Here is a 5,000-nt window from a genome sequence, read left to right as displayed (position 1 = left end):
GAACGTGGGGTGGTGAGGTGGAGGGGGGTGGAGGGGTGGATGAGAAAGGAGGGGAGAGGTGAAGGAGGAAGAGAAAGAGTGGGAGAGGTGAAGGGGGGGAGAGAAAGGAGAAGGGAAGATGGTGGAAGAGAAAGGGGGTGGAGGAGAGGAGGGGGAGCGGGAGACGAGAGAGGAAGTGAGGTTAGATGAGGGGAAATGAGAGAGAAGGAGAGAGAGGCCAAACGAGGGAGGAGGGGAGAAAGAGAGGGTAGAAAGTAGGAGAGAAAGAAACGAGAAGGAGAGAACGGGAAACAGAGAGAAGCAACAACGACCATAATAATGTCTACAGTACTAAACCAACACAAAAAAAAAAAAAAAAAAAAAAAAAAAAAATAGACATTAATATCAAACATAAAAAAAGACTAAACTACCACAAATTACCAACAGCTCCCAACCAGCAACCACACCAACCACAACCACAAACCCCACGGCACTACTCCCCCCCCCCAACCAACCCCATATTCCTGACCTAACCTTCCAATCGGGGTCAAAACGAGTCACCATGATCCCGAAAATCAGGGATCCCCTTGTGGCAACACGGACACCGAACGATCAGTGCTTAGTCACAAAAGAGCGTGAGGTAGAATTAAGCTTTTTTTTTTTTTTTCTTTCTTTCGAGTTTAAGAGTGGAGGAAAATGCATGATTGTGTGTCTATTGTTATGTAAGTATATCGTGTGTAGATAGATAGATCAGTTGATCGATGGATAAATATAGAAAGAGGGATAGATAGAGATACAGAGAGAGAGAGAGAGAGAGAGAGATACAGAGAGAGAGAGAGAGAGAGAGAGAGAGAGAGAGAGAGAGAGAGAGAGAGAGAATGAGAGAGATAGAGAGATTGATAGAGAGAGAGATACACAGAGAGAGAGAGAGAAAGAGAGAGAGAGAAGTAGAGAGAGAGAGAGAGAGAGAGAGAGAGAGAGATAAATACAGAGAGAGAGAGAGAGAGAGAGAGAGAGAGAGAGAGAGATAGAGAGAGAAAGAGAGAGAGAAGAGAGAGAGAGAGAGAGAGAGAGAGAGAGAGAGAGAGAGAGAAGAGAGGAGAGAGAGAGAGAGAGAGAGAGAGAGAGAGAGAGAGAGAGAGAGAGAGAGAGAGAGAAATTGATAGAGAGAGAGAGAAATTGATAGAGAGAGATTGAGAGAGAGAGAGAGAGAGAGAAAGAGAGAGATTGACAGATAGAGAGAGAGATAGAATTGTGTCTGTCTGTGTGTATATGTGTGTGTGTGTTTGTGTGTGTGTGTGTGTGTGTGTGTAGAGTAGGTACAGTACATGGCTTCATATGAACAGCCGGAAGCGTAAATAAACAGATTGACAGCAATAGAAACAGACGGATATACCGGCCACACACCATAGGTACACCTGGATAGACTCAAGATAGACACAGAGGTAAACAAACAGGCAAAGGCTGCGTTTTTTGCCCATCGCCATTGCCTTGCATTCCGATCTTCTAAAAACAACGGATTCTAAAAAAAAAAAGGTATTTTTATATACCTTGAAACTGTTGCATAATTAAGTAGAGATAGTACTGGGATTTTTTTTTTTTTTTTTTTTTTTTTTTTTTTTTTTTTTTTTTTTTTTTTTTTTTTTTTTGTCTTTACTCTTATAACTTCTCCTCTCCTTTTCCCCTTCCTCTCTTTCACCTCCTCCCCTTCTTTTCATGTTCCTCTTCCTCTCCTCCATTGCTTATTATTCCTTTCCTAATCTTCTTCCTCTTCCTCTCTCTTTTTTTTCATACTCTCTTCTTCACCTTCCTCTTTTCTCTCTTCCTTTCCTCCTCCTCTTCACCTTCCTTTTCTCCCTCTTCTCTTGCTCTTCCTCCTCCAATCCATCTTTTTTCTTATCCCCCTATCCGTCTTCTTTTTCTTCCCCTCTACAATTCCTCTTCCTCTTCCCGTCTCCACTCCCCCTCCTTCTCTTCCTCTTCTTCCAACCCATCTACAATTCCTCCCTTCCCCCTCCTCTTCTTTCTTCCCCTCTACATTTCCTCTTCCTCTTCCCCCTCTCCATCATCCTGTCCCGGGTCCCCCATCCTTCTTCTCCTCCTCCTTTTCCTCCTTCCTCTCCATCCTCCCCCCACCATCCTTCTCCTCCTCCTCCTTTTCCTCCTTCCTCTCCTCCTTTTCCTCCTTCCTCTCCTCCTCATTTTCCTCCTTCCTCTCCATCCTCCCCCCACCATCCTTCTCCTCCTCCTTTTCCTCCTTCCTCTCCTCCTTTTCCTCCTTCTTCTCCTCTTTTCCTTTTCCTCCTTCTTCTTCTCCTTTCCCTCCTTCCTCTTCTCCTCCTTTTCCTCCTTCCTCTCCTCCTCCTTTTCCTCCTTCTTCTCCACCCCCCCCCATCCTTCTTCTTCTCCTCCTTTTCCTCCTTCTTCCCCCCCCCCCCCCCCCCATCCTTCTTCTCCTCCTCCTTTCCCTCCTTCCTCTTCTCCTCCTTTTCCTCCTTCTTCTCCTCCTCCTCCATCCCTTCTCCATTACGTCTGTGCCAAGCCCCAGGATCCAGCCCAACAAGACACACGCCAGTGTATTGTATTGTAATGTGGTGGGGTCTGCCTCGGTGGGGTCTCCCTCAGTGTGCAAGGAAACACCTGTGTTGCTGTGTACTCTGTTTGTCTGTCTGTTTGTCTGTTTATGTGACTCTGCCTCTCTCTGTTTGGTTATTTGGTTGCATGACTAAAGAGAAGAGAGAAAGAGAGAGATAGAGAGAGAGAAAGGGGGGGGGAGAAAGAGAGAGAGAGAGAGAGTGAGAGAGAGAGAGTGAGAGAGTGAGAGAGAGAGAGAGTGTGAGAGATAAAAGCGTGCAGAGCAGTGTGTGAGTGTGAGAGAGATGAGAGAGAGATAGGAACTGAGAGAAAGAGTGAGAAGAGAGAGGTCGAAAGAGAGAGTGATAGAAGGTAGAATGAGAGAGAGAAGGGGGGGAGAGAGAGAGAGAGAGAGAGAGAGAGAGAGAGATTGAGAGAGAGAAAGAGAAAGAGTGAGAGAGTAAGAGAAAGAGAGAGAGAGTGAGAGAAAGAAAGAGAGAGTGACCATCATTTTTTCCTAACAAGCCAACAAAAAACAATCTATTGTACCATTAGCATCTCGTGTCTCGATCTTGATTGCACGTCAATGCATTGCAAGAACAAATTCCCAACTCTTTCAAACCTCTCTCGTGTCTTTTTGTTTCGTTAAAGAAAGAAATATCTCAGTGAAACAACTTCAAAACTCGCCATTACGAAAGACAAGTAATGACAAATATGGCGACGGAATTAACGGAAGTTAATGTTTTTTTTTTCTATTCTTTTATGATCTTTATCTACAATCAAAGGTTAGTGTTTTTTCCCCTCCATTTTTTTTCTTTTTTTTTACTGGCCGTTAAGTTCAAGGCGCGGCTTCGCCACTGCACCCGGAGTTCTATGTGCGGCCGCATTGGGTTTTGGTGAGGTGTGGGGTAGTAAGAAGTGTGTGAGTCTGACTTGTTGAGGTTGGTTGGGGCTGAGGATGGTGTTGTTGGATGGGAATATATATGATTCTGTTAATGTTTTTTTGGGTGGTTTTTTATCGGGTGAATTTTTATGATTTTGTGTTTGTGTAGTGGGTTTTTTTTTTTGTTTTTCGTATGTTAATGTTGTTTGGTTATGAGGTTTTTTTTGTTTGGTTTGTTCATGTTTTGTTTGGTTTGTGTTTTGTTAGTGAGTTAATTGTATGTTTTGGAGGTTTTTTGTTTTGTGTGTGATATGGGTTTTATATGAAGTGTGGTGATGGAAGGGGTTATTACAAGGGACAATGGTGAGTTTTAATAGTTTAGTTTTTGTTTTGTACCTGTTAAGATATTAGAAAGAAAAAGTGTGTATGGATGTGAAACAGTTAGTAGGGGGAGTAATAATTACTAGGTTGTAGTAGGTTAAGCCCCTTGAGTGTGGGTGATGGGGGGTGGGGGTGGGGGGGGTGAGTTGTGGAGGGGTGGGTTGTGGGTGTGGGTTGGGTGGGGGGTTGGGGGGTGGTGAGGTGGGGGTTGTGTGGAGGGGGTGTAAGTGTGTGGGGTTGAGGGGGTGGGTGGTTGGGGGGGGGGGGGGGGGAGGGGGGGGGGGGTGTTGTGTTGGAGGGGGGGGGGTGGGGTGGGAGGTATTTGGTGGGGGTGTGTGTTGTGTGGTGGGTGATACGGTGTGGGGAGGCTGATGACTATGGTGTGTGGGTGGGTGGGGGTTGTTGTGGGGGTGTGGGTTGTGGTGTGTGGTGTGGTGTGTTGGTTGGTGTGGGAGGTTGTGGTGAGTGGGTGGTTGATGGTGTGTGGTAATTGGTGTGTGGTGGTGGTGTGGGTGTGTGGTATGTGGTTGACAGTGGTAGGGTGTTAAAGTGGAGTAAGAGGAGTGGGATGGTTGTGTTGGTGTGGTGGTGTGGTGTGAGGTGTGTGGTTTTTGGTGTGAGTGGAGTGTGTTTGTGTGGAGTGGTGGAGGTGAAGGTGTGAGTGTGGAGTAGGTGAGAGTTGAGTGTGTGTGTGGGTGGTGGTGAGGTGGTCAGATGTTGGGTGATGTGGATGTGTGGAAGTGTTAGAGAGTGTGTGGTGAGGGATGAGTGTGGAGGGGGTGGTGTGAGTGGTGATGACGTGGTGAGGGAGGTGTCGGTGTGGTGGCGTTGGTGTAGTGGGATGGGAGGTGTGGGGAGGGTGTGGTGGTGGAGAGGTGGGGGTGGTCCAGGTGGTGGTGGGTGGGGTGTGAGGGGTTGGTGGTGTGTGGGTGGAGTGTGGTAGTGGGGTAGGTTGTGTTATGGTGTGTAGAGGAGAGGTGGAGTGTTAGGTGTGTGTGAGTGTGGGTGTGAGGGTGTGAGAGTTGTGTGAGGAGGTGTGGTGGTGGGGCGGGTGAGATGTGTGTGAGTGTGGTGTGTTGATGGAGTTGTGTGGGTGTGGTGGTGAGCGGCGGGTTGGTGGGGGAGAGAAGTTGGAGGGAGGTGGAGAGTCAGAGTTGTAGGATGGACAAGAGATACAGTGTGA

At 47.0% G+C, this 5,000-nt stretch overlaps 1 protein-coding gene across 2 annotated transcripts in view; it reads right to left on the bottom strand.

The window, feature by feature from the left end:
• Nucleotides 1–5,000, bottom strand: part of LOC122246897 (snake venom 5'-nucleotidase-like) — a gene marked incomplete at its 5' end in the record, with an annotated part of 27,816 nt that overhangs the window by 11,699 nt on the left and 11,117 nt on the right.

The sequence above is a fragment of the Penaeus japonicus genome, unplaced genomic scaffold (assembly GCF_977035675.1).
Source record: "Penaeus japonicus unplaced genomic scaffold, GWHDUDI00000001_assembly GWHDUDI00000005, whole genome shotgun sequence".
Lineage (NCBI taxonomy): Eukaryota > Metazoa > Arthropoda > Malacostraca > Decapoda > Penaeidae > Penaeus > Penaeus japonicus.
Note: the sequence above shows the minus strand (reverse complement) of the source record. Positions and strands in the feature narration are given on the sequence as shown.